Source organism: Saimiri boliviensis, chromosome 3 (genome assembly GCF_048565385.1).
Source record: "Saimiri boliviensis isolate mSaiBol1 chromosome 3, mSaiBol1.pri, whole genome shotgun sequence".
NCBI lineage: Eukaryota > Metazoa > Chordata > Mammalia > Primates > Cebidae > Saimiri > Saimiri boliviensis.
Window position 1 is genome coordinate 92,285,252 of NC_133451.1, and position 16,214 is coordinate 92,301,465.

At 37.3% G+C, this 16,214-nt stretch overlaps 2 protein-coding genes across 3 annotated transcripts in view; one reads left to right on the plus strand and one right to left on the minus strand.

Moving 5' to 3' along the window:
* Positions 1 to 16,214, minus strand: part of TRMT10A (tRNA methyltransferase 10A) — a 131,091-nt gene that overhangs the window by 34,156 nt on the left and 80,721 nt on the right. The window lies entirely within an intron of this gene.
* Positions 1,482 to 16,214, plus strand: part of C3H4orf17 (chromosome 3 C4orf17 homolog) — a 74,291-nt gene continuing 59,558 nt past the window's right edge. Inside the window, exon 1 of the mRNA XM_074396495.1 lies at positions 1,482 to 1,737. The gene's annotated coding sequence lies outside the window, so the exon portion shown is untranslated. The remainder of the gene's footprint in view (positions 1,738 to 16,214) is intronic.

Consider the following 16,214-nt stretch of genomic DNA (forward strand, 5'->3'; position numbering starts at 1 on the left):
TAAGTAACTAATCCAATTTCACACAGCTGAGCAGCAGTAGAATCTGAATACAGACTTCATCCAGACTGACGTTTCTAAACATTAATGGATTATCCCCCACCAATGTGTACCGTAATACTGATTGAATTCTAACAACCAGTGATTTCATATCTCCTCAGCCTAATAGCTGACTAATTTAGCATTCCACTAACTGGCACTGCCTGGAGTTCTGTCTTTCCCAAACACTGAAACAAATTTCAAGTGTTCTTTTTTTGAGGCGGAGTTTCGCTCTTGTTACCCAGGCTGGAGTGCAATGGCACGATCTCGCCTCACCGCAACCTCCGCCTCCTGGGTTCAGGCAATTCTCCTGCCTCAGCATCCCGAGTAGCTGGGATTACAGGCACGCACCACCATGCCCAGCTAATTTTTTGTATTTTTAGTAGAGACGGGGTTTCACCAGGATGGTCTCAATCTCTTGACCTTATGATCCACCCGCCTCGGCCTCCCAAAAATGTTTTTTATTGATTCTGCTTAGGGACAGCATAAGGGAAGAATGCTGTCTAAAGCAATTTTGAAAGCATTTACGGTTAAAGCAATTTTGAAAACTATGTATGTAACCTTCTCCTCTATAGTAGTCACAAATCTGGACTCCAAATCCTGTACAGACTCAAATTCTTAGGATATTTAAGTGCAGAAACCTTTCCTTGGAAATAAAATGTGCATTCTACTTCTTTTTCTAATCCAGTAAGTAATCAGAAGAAGAAATAATGAATAAACTAAACAATTTTACCTTTTCTTATTTGTTTCTATGTATTACTTCTCACAAAGGTAGTTTCCCCTCAGAGCTGGAAAAACAAAGGAGCAGAGGCCTGGTGACTCTTGGCACGGTCAAGGTGCACAGGAGGAGAGGACAGCCTTGGGGTAAAGGACAGCAGCCAAGGAAGATGAGCTCTTTCCAGTAAACAGGCTCTGAGAGAATAGGTATACACATTTTAACCAAAAGAAGAAAACCAGGAAATTGGAGTTATCTGAATGAGCAATCATTCCTAAGGGATGCTGCGAGGTGAAACCTGATTCCTGTCTCAGACTCCCCTAACACCTCCCTATCTCTGCCCTAGTCTGAAAAGATTCTTAAGTATCCTTCATTCCACTCATTCAGTTAGTTATCCAATATGCGAACAGTGGATCAACATTGTACTATGTGCAACATAGAAGACATTTACAGAATAGTAGAAAACATGAGCCATCGTCCTATGAAAAGTTTAGAAAGACAAGCAGTCAGATATAATTATGCATATTTAGTCATGAATCTCCTGTTTCATTTCTGCCTTGTTTCTCCTCTAGATTGCGTCATACAATGCAGAGTCCCAAGAGCAGAGTTCCCTTTTTGAAATGTTTTGAAATCCAGGTCTTTCCTACATCCCCTCCCCCAACTTATATCCTTCCCTCTGTTCTTGTTTTGCTCCATGTGAGGAGAGAGTTCACTAACCCATCTAACAAACTAAGTTGGGCTTAAAATGACACTTTGCTAGGAAGTGTGCCAGCTAAAGGTTGCTTCTATTATTGGGACTTTGAGAAAGGTATCAAGTCAGTCTGGGGCAGTCATGCCATGGTTGCACTATATCCTGCCTATTCTGTTCCTTTGGGAAGTCCAGCTTCAGGAACCCCACCTCAGTTTATGCTAAAAGACAGCCCTGTGTATATGTAGCTCTTTCTACCCACCCCAGTGGAGAAGTGAAAGTCAACAAAACAAATTAGGTAAGTCTAAACTGATTCAGCAAGACAGGCAAATTATTAACTTCTTTTGAGTGCACCACTACATTGGAGCAGTTCCTTTTAAAGAGAAAAATGAGAGAAGACTGAGCAATATCAATATTTTTTATGCTCTGAATTATCATGTTATAAAAATGAGTTATCTAAAAATATAAACTATATTTTTTCTTCTTACTCTTTTAGGTCTTTCTAGATAAAATTATTTGCTTAGTCATTTTTAGTTTGGCTCATTTTCAGTGTTTTTAGAGTTAAAAATAAGACTTTGGGTTGAATCTAAGCTGGGTCAGGTATTAACTGTATACCTTGAAAAAGCTACTACATTTTTCAGAGACCCAGTAAATAAGGCGTGTCTTGAAGAGGTATTATAAATGTAGAATAACATAATGTAGTTAAAGTGCACACTGTTAATAGGTACTTACTAGGATAGTTTTATTTGTGATTGCTAATCAGTATTTTGGAGGGTAATACCTTTCATTTTCAACCAAAGTGCCTAAAGATTATATATGTAATATAATATAATACAATATAATATATATTCTGGTATATATTGATATGTATATTCTGATAGATATATCTGCATATACATATTATATACATACTTTTGTTTTGAGACAGAGTCACATTCTGTTGACTAGGCTGGACTGTGGTGGCACGATCTTGACTCACTGCAACGTCCATCTCCTGGGTTCAAGTGATTCTCCTGCCTCAGCCTCCCAGGTAGCTGGGATTACAGTCACATGCCACCATGCCTGGCTAATTTTTGTATTTTTTTTTTTTTTTGAGACGGAGTTTCGCTCTTGTTACCCAGGCTGGAGTGCAATGGCGCGATCTCGGCTCACCGCAACCTCCGCCTCCTGGGTTCAGGCAATTCTCCTGCCTCAGCCTCCTGAGTAGCTGGAATTACAGGCATGTGCCACCATGCCCAGCTAATTTTTTGTATTTTTAGTAGAGACGGGGTTTCACCATGTTGACCAGGATGGTCTCGATCTCTCGACCTCGTGATCCACCCGCCTCGGCCTCCCAAAGTGCTGGGATTACAGGCTTGAGCCACCGCGCCCGGCTAATTTTTGTATTTTTTAGTAGAGATGGGGTTTCACTAGGTTAGCCAGGCTAGAGATTTATCTGCCTCGGCCTTGCAAAGTGCTGGGATTATAGGTGTGAGCCACCGTGCCTGGCTCTAAAGATATATTTTAAGTCAACATAAGTCTTCTGGATATCACCAACTTTCTTTCCCACGTTCCCCATCCATCCTGCTCTGTAACCAGGTGGGCTAACTGACTCAGGTGGACTAGTCAGGGGCTCTGTTACCCCTTGGCTGCATTTTGGCCAAGTGAGGAGTTACTCAGAGGCTGGGGAACAGAGTGCAGGAAAAGAATGACATAGAGTCAGGTTGGGGTATTTATTCCTCAGATGCCTCTTGGCTGGCTCCCTCTACCCAATGGATCCCTGTCCTGAGGCCCTCTTCACAGAGCTCTGCCTATCTCCAGCTTCCAGCAAGGGCTTTCTCCTTTTTTTCCCACACATACCAGCTCCATGGCACCAGACCATTTCTGGTTGCTTTTAAAAAATACTGTCCATAGGTTTATAAATAATCTATTAAACACTTTGCAATAACTCAGCTTGAAGATACCATCTATCTCCTACTAAAGCCAGAAATGATGCAATGATTGTTATACTTTCTACTATTATTGTTTGTAAACTACATTAGATTTTGTTTCAACAACCTGTAGATATTATCAGTCAGATTCTTTCATGAAGCTTGCTTCATAGATAACAGAAATATTTGCCCTGGAGGAACAGTACATACAGTGCTTTGGTTTCAAACACAAGTTGGTTCTGGTCATGACTCTGCCACTTCCAAACTAAATGGTCCACCCACAACTTCTTTATAAGCCTTAATTTTCTTGTCTGTGAAATATGGGTAATAAAAGTTCCTGCCTGGTAGGATGGTTGTGGGGGTTAAATGGAATAAATGCATATAAAATGCTTAATGGAGTGTAGAACATTGTGATAATTCAATCAATGTTAGCTATTAATATTATTATGCTAGGAAAAAGCAAAAGATGTCCCCCTAGCTGACTGTAAGTGAGCAGCTGGGCTGTCAAATTTGCCTTTTATACTGTAACATTTCAGGTAGTGGTCAAGCTACTGAAAACTAGTATTGTGTAAAACCAACAGGACAGGGAACAGGATGAGGCATGGGGGCGTGGTCAGTGCCTTCTGGCCCTGGAGCAAGTCTTTGAGACCTGGTTCTAGTTATGTTTCTCAACCTTGGCTCTTTATCAATCACCACAGAATGCTTTTAAGATACAAACTGTTGGTTCGACTTCAGAGCCTACACAATTTTGCAAAGCTCCTAGGGTGCTTCTAATGTGTGGGTTGAGCCAAAACTCTTAATCACAAGGGGCATTGGTACCGTCCTGGGCAGAGGTGGTCCTTGGCTATTCCCTGCAGGTTTCCTCTTGCAGAAGGAAAGAGGAGGGACCAACATATCTTCAAAGGGACCAGAGAGGGACCAACATATCTTCAAAGAAAGCAAATACGTAGAAAATCCTAGGGTTAGGAGGATAATATTTATCCTTGAGGCAGGCTTATTAGCCACAGATTAGAAGTAGGAGAAGCCTCTTCAACTTGGGATGAAGGCCTGGTACCAGATATTAATAAACTCAGTATTCTCGGAAGGAAACTCTCAAACTGTTGACTTCTGCACATGATCTGTTAGTGTCCAGGTCTTTCAGGGTTGTTGCAACTGCCTAAATTGCAACTTTTCTGGAAGGACAGCTCCTGTCACTGACTGGAGATTCCCGTGCCTCCTCTTCTTTCCTTGCTCTCCTTTCCCACAGCCTACTGTCCAGCCAGAAGAGTCTAAGTCACTGCCTTTCATTTCACCAGCTCCACATTTGTCTTGTGTTTTTATCCATTTATTCGCTCATTCACTCAGTAAATATTTATTGAAGTATCACAGAGGTAAATTCCACCTAAATATCTGGAAAACCTGCAAAAAGTCCCCAAGTGATCCTTTGGTATTCCCAAGATTGAGAAGCACTCTTCTAAATATTCTTACCCTGGAATAAAAATTTAAGGGTTGGACGGGCGCGGTGACTCACACCTATCATCTCAGCACTTTGGGAGGCCAAGGCGGGTGAATCGTAAGGTCAAGAGTTCGAGACCAGCCTGGTGAAATACTGTCTCTACTAAAAATACAAAAATTAGCTGGGTGTGGTGGTACGCACCTGTAGTCCCAGCTACTTGGGAGGCGGAGGCAGGAGGCAGAGGTTGCAGTGAGCTGAGATCATGCCCCTACACTGCAGCCTGGCAACACAGAGAGACTCTGTTTAAAAAAATAAAATAAATTAAGGGTCAAGCACAATCCATATTTCTCTAGCACTTGTGAGTTTGTAAGGCATTTTTGTAGGAATTATTGTAATTGTTCATTCTGCTTATCTTGAGATGTAGTATTATAAGTATTTACAGCTCAACTATAGTAAAGAGAAAACGGAAGATTATTGAGGTAGGATGCAGAATATTAATTCTGTCAATGGAAGTAACATACTGCAGAATGTTCTAACTTATCAATAATGCTTTATTGAAAGGGCTATGCAGAAGCCTTTATTTTTGCCTTCTAAGGGTTTTTAGTTTAGGGAGGTAAATGGCCACAGCCTTTCCTGCCTCCAATCTTGTGTTCCAGCTCCTCTCTTCCCTACCTGACTGGGCACTGTGATGTCTGTGCCTGGTGTGTTACCACCACCTAGTGGTAAATATAGCACTTAAAACCTGTGACTGGAATAAAGATTTTACAAGAGGATATATAGGTAGAGTTAGGTTAACAATATCAGTTGTTAATGAGCAACAGCGGTTTGAAAAGAATCTTGAACTTCTCTTCCCACTCCAGAAAGCTCCCCTGATATAGATATCCTCTTTTGACAAGTTTAGATAGAACATAATCAGCTATTTATAAAAGTAGGCATGCCTTTTTTTCTCTTTTCTCTTGTCACAACCTATAGTAATTTTTCCTTATAAGCTTTTTAAAAAAAATCATGAACAAACTATCATTTGAACTACTCAATATCTGTGAAATATCTATTATGGATATGCGAATGGAACAGAATGCTCTTTAAGCTTCTTTTATCAATCAACACTCAAATTACAGCACTTGTCTTAGTGAATGAAATGTCTCTTCTCAGAACCACAGGAACTATGTAACCAAAAGTGCTCCATTTTGAGTTTTAACAGAAATAAACCTAAGATATTGCTTGATAACAGGTGATAGTAATTAGACCCACTGGCTGGAAAAAGTAAATGCATAAGACAAAGTAATGTCATTCATCCTAAGATTCCCTAAAGAAGCTTAGGAAACATTTCCTCTGTCTGTCCTTTTTATTCAGGTGAAGGAGCAGAAGAATGAGAAACAAAGAGCTCATTCATATTAGTGTGAATTCTGACAATCTGTCAGCATTCTCAGGCTGATGATGCAGCATTTCTCCCATTTCTTCTAAGCATGGGACCTGTTCTGCCACTGGCTTCTGTGCAACCTTGGGGAACTTGCTCAAGTTTTTTTGGGTGTCAATTCCCCTGCCACATTACTTTGTTTAAAAGACCCATGATCCCACAGTCACCTTGTACTGGGTTGAACGGTGGTCCCCCAAAAGATGTTTGTATCCTAATTCTCTGGGACCTATGAATGTGACTTTATTTGGGAAAATGGTTTTTACAGATGTTAATTAGGTTAAGGATCTCTTGATCATTCTATATTATCTGGGTAAGCCCTAAATCTAACACCTTGTATCCTTTTCGGACACAGAAAAGAGGTAACACAGAGAGGTAGAGAAGATCATGTGAAATAGAGGCCGACTTGAGAAATATACAGTGAGCCAGCAAGCCAAGAGAAAATGGCTGGGTTATATGATAGCTTTATTTTTAATTTTTTTAGGAACTTCCATATTGGTTTCCATAATGGCTGCACCAATCTACATTCCCATCAACTGTGTACAAGGGTCCCCTTTTCTCCACACCATCACAACACATTTTGTTGCTTCTCTTTTTGATAATAGCTATCCTAAGATGTGTAAAGATGTATTTCATAGTAATTTTGATTTGTTGTTGTTGTTGTTTTTGAGACAGAGTCTCACTCTGTCACCCAGGCTGGAGTGCAGTGGCGAGATCTCGGCTCACTGCAACCTCCATCTCCTGGGTTCAAGTGATTCTTCTGACTCAGCCTCCCAAGTAGCTGGGATTACAGGTAGATGTCACCATGCCCAGCTATTTTGTATGTGTTTTTAGTAGAGACAGGGTTTTACCATGTTGGCGAGGCTAGTCTCAAACCCCTGATCTCAAATGATCCCCTGCCTTGGCCTCCCAAAGTACTGGGATTATAGGGGTGAGCTACCATGCCCAGGCTTAAGTTGTATTTTTCTAATGATTAGCGATGTTGAGTATCTTTTAACGTACCTGTTGGCTATTTTTTATGTGCGTTTTGTAGAAATATCTATGTCATGTCCTTTGCCCATTTTAAAATCAGGTTATTTATGTTTGTATGAGCTATTTATAAACTTTGAATATTAACAACATACCTGATATATGGTTTACAAAAATTTTTATTTCTCAATCTGTAAATTGTATTTTCATTTTGTTGGTTCTTTGCTATGTGGAAGCCTTTCAGTTTGATATAGTCCCATTTATTTATTTTTGGGACTAAATCTAGTTTTCAGCACCATTTGTTGAAGAAACTATACTTTCCTCATTGTGTTTTCCTGGTGCCCTTCTTGAAAATTAGTAGACCATACCTGTTTGGGTTTATTTCTGGGCTATATATTCTGTTCCATTGGTCTATGTGTCTGTTTTTATGCCTGTATCGTGCTGTTTGGATTGCTATAGCTTTGTAGTATATTTTGAGGTCAGATCATGTGACACCTATAGCTTTCTTCCTTTTGCTCAGGATTGCTTTGGCTATTAAGGTTTTTGTGGTTCTATACAAATTTTAGAATTTTTTTCTATTTTTGTGAAGAATGTCATTGGTATTTTGGAGGGATCTCATTGACTCTGTAGACTTCTTTGAGTAGTATGGTCATTTGAACAATGTAAATTCTATTGATTTGTGAACATTTTACAGTTATTTGTATTCTATTCAATTTCTTAAACTGTTTTGTAGTTTGCCTTGCAGAGGTCTTTTGCCTCCTTGGTTAAATTTATTTTTAAATATTTTATTTCATTTTATTGTTTGATGCTACTGTAAATGGAATTTTTAAAAATTTTTCAGTTAGGTCATTATTTGTGTCTAAAATGTCACAATTTTTGTATGTTGATTTTATATCTTGCACCTTCACTAAATTCATTTATTATATTCAACAGTTTTCCGGTGGAGCCTTTGGGGTTTTCTACAGATAAGATCATGTCATCTATAAATAGAGATAATTTTACTTCTTCATTTCCAAATTGGATACCCTTTATTTCTTCTTCTTGTTTAATTGTTCTTGACAGTATTTTTAGTACTATGTTGAATAGAAATGATAAGAGTGGTCATCCTTGCCTTGTACCAGATGTTAGAGGAAAATAGTTTTCCCCATTGATTAGGACGTTAGCTGGGAGTTTTTATAGATGACCTTTATTAAGCTGAGAAACTTTCCTTCTATATCTAAATTTGAGAGTTTTTAACGAAGAAAAATCTTGAACTTTGTCAAATGCTGTATCTGCATCAATTGATAAGATCATTTGATTTTTGTCTTTCAGTCTGTTAATGTGATGTATCATACTGATTGATTTCCATATGATAAACCAGCCTTGCTTACCAGGAATAAATTCCCCTGTGCAGTTATTTTTGGCTATTTTTCCTTTTAACCTTTATACTAGAGATGTACAAAGCACTATGATGGTATTGGCATATTCTGAATTTGACTATATATTTAACTTTACCAGTGAATTTTATATTTAATCTTTAATTTTCTAATTGCTGCATTATAAAAAGCAAAAAGGAACAGGTGAAATTAATCTCAGTAACATACTTAACCTAACCAGATATATCCCAAAATATTATTTCAACCAGCAATTAAGATGAAAAGGTATGAATCAAATATTTTCCATTACATGTATAGCACATCTTAATTGGGACTAGCCATACTTCAAGTTTAATAGCCACATGTGGCTAGTGGCTACTGCATTGGACAGTATGTCTCTATAGTTCTATATTCTCTATATTTATATGATTTAAATTTTTTGATTTAAATTTATATAATGAAAATTTATTCTTATATTACTTTTACAACTGAAGAATGAATAAGGAAGGAATAGAAATTGAAGAAACAAAAGTCTATGCTGTCCAATATAAAAATAAATTTTAAAAAAACAGTAATATGGAGGAAAGTTAGAAAGTAAAGACTAAAAGAAATTGATCAAATCAGCTGTCATCCTTATGTCCAGAAAAAACACATTTAGGCTCAACACTGTGGTTCACATCTCTAATCTTAGCACTTTGGGAGGCCAAGGCAAGAGGATCACTCGAGCCCAGGAGCTTGAAACCAGCCTGGTCTCAAGACCCTGTCTCTACAAAAACAACAACAACAACAACAAAAAGAAATAAGAAAAAACACATTTAACATTTTGGATAATTTTCTTTCAGGCTTTTTCCCGTAAGATATATAATGCATATAGTACACTTTATTTTAAGGAGTTTTCTATCTTCCGTTTATAGAAACATGCTGTATCTGTGGATGACTAAATGCCCTTGGGTGTCCTGACTATTGAAAAGTGATTATAGAACCTTTAGAGGCTGAAAGAAAATGATGATGAAGTCTAGAAGAGACTCCTCTGACTATAAGAGATTTGGAAACTATATGTGAACATGTACCCACTTTTGCTTTTCTCTTTTAAGACAGCTAAAATGTGTGTGTGTGTGTGTGTGTGTGTGTGTGTGTGTGTGTGTGTGTCTGTGTGACCCTTCAACCAATTCATCCAACCAAAATGTTTTAAGCCTTGATTATTTTATGTTCATCCTTGGACTACTGATGGGTTATTTCCCTTTATTTTAATTGTTGGAGGTGTGGTAGTGGAGGGTTGCTTAAACCACTGTGTTGACACATCCTGGAGATGGGAGTTGGTGAGGAATTCTCTTGACATTGAGTGCAGCCAGGGGTGAAGATGAATGGAACTCATAGTAGCTAAAATCCTTCCTTCATATTTCACTGTTTTGTGTTTTATTAGTTTTGTTTCTTAAATTTTTTTTAAAACACATTTCATGAGGTAGTATAACAATCTGGTTTTTGGAAAAACATCAATTATGTACGGCTATGCTCACATTTATACTAGGAATTATTGTCTTCTTATGTACTTACTTCCAAACAGAGAGCATTTCTATTTATCTTTTTCAAAAAAGAGCAGCATTAGAGCAAATGAAATGTGTTCCAAAGGAATTATTCCATTAATCATATGTTTTCCATAATTCTTATTGTAGGATTTATGGCAGTCAACTTGTTTAAAGGTAGAGAATGAGAGAGACTCTTTCATATAAAGACAGTATTTAAATATGGAGTTAGATTTGCTCCTGCTTAGCAATCCCTGGCAAAACCACTCTCTTCCAACTAGTTAAAATGATGTCTTTTCATCACAATCTGTCCATTAAAATGACCCTCTTTTGTTAGAAAATTACTTACAAATAAAAATAAATGTTCTGTGCATCTAAAAGATCCCCACGAAGTTTCAATAGCTGGGTTTAAGTACAGAGGAAAGCACTACAACAAAGAATCAAAAGGCAAAATAAACCGTAGAGATAAGGATCAATGATGAATAGCAGGAAATAATGAATAGCTGGAAACTAACTGAATATGTGCTGGAAATCTCATTTTGCTTTTGCTTTGCTGACAGTTGCATTTTCCAACCAACTCAAAGAGCAATGAAGAGAACTCTTTTTCTTAATTGAACTCTGTGCATGTAGGGAATGTTATTTGATGGTAAGAAGGATGAAAATAATAAAGCAAACTGACACAAGAGCAGAAAATCAAACACCGCATGTTCTCATTCATAGACGGGTGTTGAACAATGAGAACACATGGACACAAGGAGGGGAGCACTACACACTGGGGTCCATTGGGGGAAATGGGGGAGGGACGGGGGTGTGGGGAGATGGGAAGAAGTAGCATGGGGAGAAATGACAGATACAGGTGAGGGGAAGGAAGGCAGCAAACCACACTACCATGTGTGTACCTGTGCAACAATCTTGCATGTTCTTCACATGTACCCCCAAACCTAAAATGCAGTTATTCTCTTAAGCTAAGTATAACTCACAAAAAAAAAGAAAGAAAATAACCATATCATCTTAAACAATTTTCTTATTAATCATCAAGGAAGCAAGAGTAAGAAGAATCAGACTTATATTTAGACATTGGAAAGGCCAAATTTTTAAGTTTAGGAAAAATAGGTTAGAGCCCATGGTTATGTACGCAAGACAATAAGTTGTTTAAGAGGGAAGGACAATGGATTCCACAAATCATCTCTATGAGGAAGAATAGCGATACACATGTAATGATTCCAAAGTGGCTGCATCAGAGTGCTTAGAAGAGACTTCTCAAAGAAGAAAACAACAAATGAAAGGAGAGCCCTGCCATCCAGGATGATAAAATAGGGTCTCGAGACCAATAAGATCAGTATCTCAAAGGTAAAGAACAGAAGAATGACTTGAGACCTTTTTTTTTTTTTTTTTTTTAAATGAAAAAAAAAAAAAAAAGAAAAAGTTAAGGTCAAATAAAGAGAGTTTTAATGTGGTTAATGCTATAATGCTATGTCTCAAACAATAATAAAGGAAGAGAAAAAAGTAGATAAAGCACAATTAGCCCATTTTTCTCACATCTTTTCAATAAGGAAAACTCTTGTAGGTTGATCAGGGGTAGACCAAACATTAAAAAACAAATTCTAAAACAGGTCAAATGATGGTAAGATAGCAAGTGGCATCTTTGAATGCTGGCAAATCATATTCTGGGATACTAAAAGAACTTATCTTTGTAATTGTGGATACACTGAAAAAGGAGAGAGCTATCTAAAAGGTGAAGGTGAGAAAGTGCCACTTTTCTGAAAGGGCAATGCTGTCTTTTCTTGTGTGACATTTCCCCTTACTGGAAGTGTTAATGTAGCAACAGCAAGAAGGGAATTCCCTGCTCTTACATAGTGGCTAGATTAGATCATCTTAAAGGCCTCATCCCAACTCTGAGAGGCTATTAAAAGCCAGATTCCCACCAACTATTTATTCCCACCAATACTGGGTTGCTGTATTAGTCCGTTCTCACGCTGCTAATAAAGACATACTGAGACTGGGTAATTTATAAAGAAAAGAGGTTTAATGGACTCACAGTTCCACATGGCTAGGGAGGCCTCACAATCATGGCAGAAGACAAAGGAAGAGCAAAGAAATGTCTTATATGGTGACAGGCAAAGAGAGAGCTTATGTAGAGAACTCCCCTTTATAAAAGCAGCAGATCTCATGAGGCTTATTCACTATCACCAGAAAATGCAGAGAAAGACTTGCCACCATGATTCAATTACTTCCCACTGGGTCTTTCCCATGATACATGGTAATTGTGGGAACTACAATTCAAAATAAGAACTGGGTGTACACATCCAAATCATATCAGTTGCACAACCATAAAATCTGCAATCTTAAAAGTTTCAGGGGGGAGTACACCTTGATTTTAACAAAGCCTGTAACTTCTAATATCATGCTGTGACTCATTTCAATGAACATCTGCCAGATAGGCTTCTCAAGATCCCTGGAACTGACAGCATTTAGCAGCTCCTAGAGATACGGCCTTCTTAAATTTGTCTCAAATTTGTCTTAAATTTGTCTCAAATTTGTCAACACCAATGATCCTGGAAGCACCAGTAGCTTTTCAACCCATGACAATAAAAAGACCAACTTCACCCAGGCCAAACACAACACAAGTTAGAAGGGATTTGACCTAAATTATCAGAAGACACAGATATCCAAAGGCAAAGAAGGCTGAAAAAATAAGTGGACCCTATTTTTCTGGGAAAGGGAGCTGATGTTTCTGGTCAATTTGTCTTTTTAAATTATTAAATCTTTCAAATAACAGTTTCCTTTGAAAGGAACTTGAGAGTTTTATATGATGTACTACCAATCTCTAGACAACAGAAGAAAGGATTTCTTATAGGAATGTCAGAAACTAATATAGAATTGTCAAAATTATGATTCCCCTAAGGCCCTGGAGAGCAGTTTCCAATTCTTCTCTTTTAGGTTGAAGACCAGATGAATAGCATAGCAGTAGCTGTAGATGTAACTTTCTCCCTTTGGGCATTATATATACATGAAGGAAGCTGCAAAAGTTTTATTTTACCTAGCCACTGTGATTCAGTTTTTGGTGTCTACTTATGAGGTCACTATGAACAAAAAACAGAAATATGTGGCTAAGAATTTTCTAGAAATGGATATAAAAATCTGTACTGACTGCATCTCCTTTAATCAAGGATACACATGTAATGATTCCACTCTAATGATTAGGTTAAACAATTCTAAAAATGTACATATCCATAGAATCAATTCAGTAACTGTCATTCCTTATAAAGCCTTTATTCTCCTTTTAAGTAACTGGAAGGGGTAGGAAATGTAACTAGGCTCATAAAAGAAAAATGAGAAAGGGCAACAAAAGGCAGCTGAATTGTTATTTTTAACCCAAACCTACTCAGCTTTGTTTAGAAGAGGACGACACTTAGGTTCAATTATTGCACTAAAAAAAGTCAGTTAACTTATACGATCTTCCAAGAAGCATGTTTTTTAAAAAAATTAACTTCCCGACTGAGAAGCCCTTCCCCCTTCAAGCAATTTCTGAGACAGAGATAGTCAGCACCTTCAGTCATTAGTTCAGTATCACTTCTTTTGGGGGACTGTCTATTCATGGTAGTTAACTGAGCATGTAAAATGCCCAGTTACCAATGAAGCACAGGCAGTTTATAAAGTTATGAATGTGTGGAAGACTTGGCAGTTGCAAAAATCAATAGTATTAGGGGTTTTTATTTCTTGGTAGATTGATTTGGGTCTTTAAAATTTGGCCCCAAATGTTTTAAGCAGAAATTCTTGTAGACAAAAGGTAAAGGAAAGAGCTGTCTTCTTTCCTTTTCTATTCTCCACTTTGAAATATCCCAGACGAGTATTTAAATTTACTATATCAAAAGAGAAGACCAACAAACTCTTTGCTTTTCATATTCCAGTCTTCCTCAAAAAGCAAGCTTTCTAAATGATAATCTCATAAAAATACCAGTTAAGAACAGATGCTACCATTTTGTTAGTACTTTATGAGATAACTCTAAGAATCCTAATGAGTTGCTATCACACTCTCAACACTTCCCTTTACTCCTGTTTTCCATGCATTCTCTATTATATGCAAGAAAACAAAGAAAAATGCAGTAAGTAAATGTAAAATACTAAGTGGTATAAACTAAGTTGTGTATTCTCAAATGTGATAAGCAGCAAGGAAGCCTGACTTGTAACATTATGTGTTTGTTCCTTCTAAAACCATTAAACCTAGAATGGGGGAAAGAAATGCAGCCATATAAGCTGAAAAATGGCAATTTTGAGCATACATCTCTTCTGCCTCCCCCATTTTCTTTTATGCTTTGAGCATTTTAAATAGGATGACCTGAAGGAGGCATCACAGAGATAAGTTTGGCTTACTTCTTATGTCCATTAAATGCAAGGGCCTATGATGAGGTTTTAGAAGACTGCGATAGAAAAAAAAAAAATCTAAATCCTTACCTTTGAATTATTTATCCTGCCCTCTTCCGGCAAGGAATCCATAGCCTATCAAACATACGTTTTCTAGTGAAGCGTCAGGATCAATTTTTGACAAATGCACTTTCTGTTAACACTGTGTATTCAGTGAAAGTGCTTGTTAGAGAGTTGGTTAATTGGTTTTCTTTTACAGGTGGATCTGGTGGTGGCATTAGCCATGTTTCATAAATACCATCAAAGCTTAGTAAAGCAAATCATAAAAGCATATATGAGAGACAAGTGGAGGTACAGGATGAAAATTTACTCAGTAATTAAAGAGACCTACTTGAATTTATTGCATGTATTTCCTTTAGGGAACAAATAAGGGTCAGATTTTCCATAATGAGGGATGACTTTGTCTCCTGGAGAGAACAATGCAATCATTCATCAAAAATTCTCTGGAATGCTGAAAGGAGAAATATATACAAAAGACTATGGTGTATTTCAATTAAAGCCTCTCACAATACATGCCCAAACTAACTTTTAATAAAGGGAAGAATCTTTTATCCTCCAGATTAAATTAATCAAAGACTGGGTTTGAGCCATGCAGTTACTATTTCCTAGCTTGTAGACTGTGCTAAGTCACTTGATTGCTATCAGTCAATATCTTCTAAAATATTCAGTTTCCCCAAAATTACAAGACATGCAAAAAAAATAAAACCAGAGCTATGGCCCATACACTGGGGAAAAAAGCAGACAAAAGAAATTGCCTGTGAGAACAACTAGACATTGAACTTAACACCCAAAGCCTTCAAAGTAGACATTATAAATATGATCAAAGAACTAAAGAAAACCATAATTAAATAAAGGAAGGTGGCTTACTCTGTTTGGGGTAGAAGGATAAGCAAGAATAAACCCACTTTTGCAAGCCATTTTTAAAGCAACATTAATTTATTCATGAGTATTCCAGCCCTATGACCTAATCACCTCCCAAAAGATCTCACCTCCCAACACTGTAACATTGGGAATTAGGTTTCCAACACATGAATTTTAAAAAGGGCATGTTCAACCATAGCATTCCACCTCTGGTCCCCTAAAATTCATGTTCTTCTTATATACAAAATACATGCATTTCACCCTAAAAGCCTCCAAGTCTTAACTAGCTCCAGTATTAAGCTTTTGTCTGCTATGACCCTGTGAAAGCAAACCAGCTATGCACTTCGTTGGGACAGCTATAGGAAGGACATTCCCATTCCCAAAGGTGAGAAACAGTGAAAAAAAGAAAAGAGTAACAGGTCCCAAGTAGGTTAAAAAAACCAACAAAACAAACAACATTAGGTCTTAAGGCTTGAGAATAAACTTCTTTTACTCCATGTCCTACCTTCTAGACACACTGGGATGTCTAGAATAGAAGAATATATAGTTTTCTCAAGTGCACAGTCTTTAGGATAGACTACATTCTAGGACATCATGTAAAACTCAATAAATGTAAAGGAATTAAAATAATACAAAGTATGTTCTCTGACCACAGTAAGTGAAATAAAATTAGAAATTAGAAATAGTGGTAACTTTGGAAACTCAAAAATACATGGAAATTAAATAAGATACTCCTAAATAACCAATTAATCAAATAGGAAATCAAAAGGAAGACTAGAAAATACTTTAAGATAAATGAAAGTGAAGGCACAACATATTAAAGCATATGAGATACAGCTAAAGAAACACTTGGAGGGAAATTTATAGTTTTAATTTAGTATAT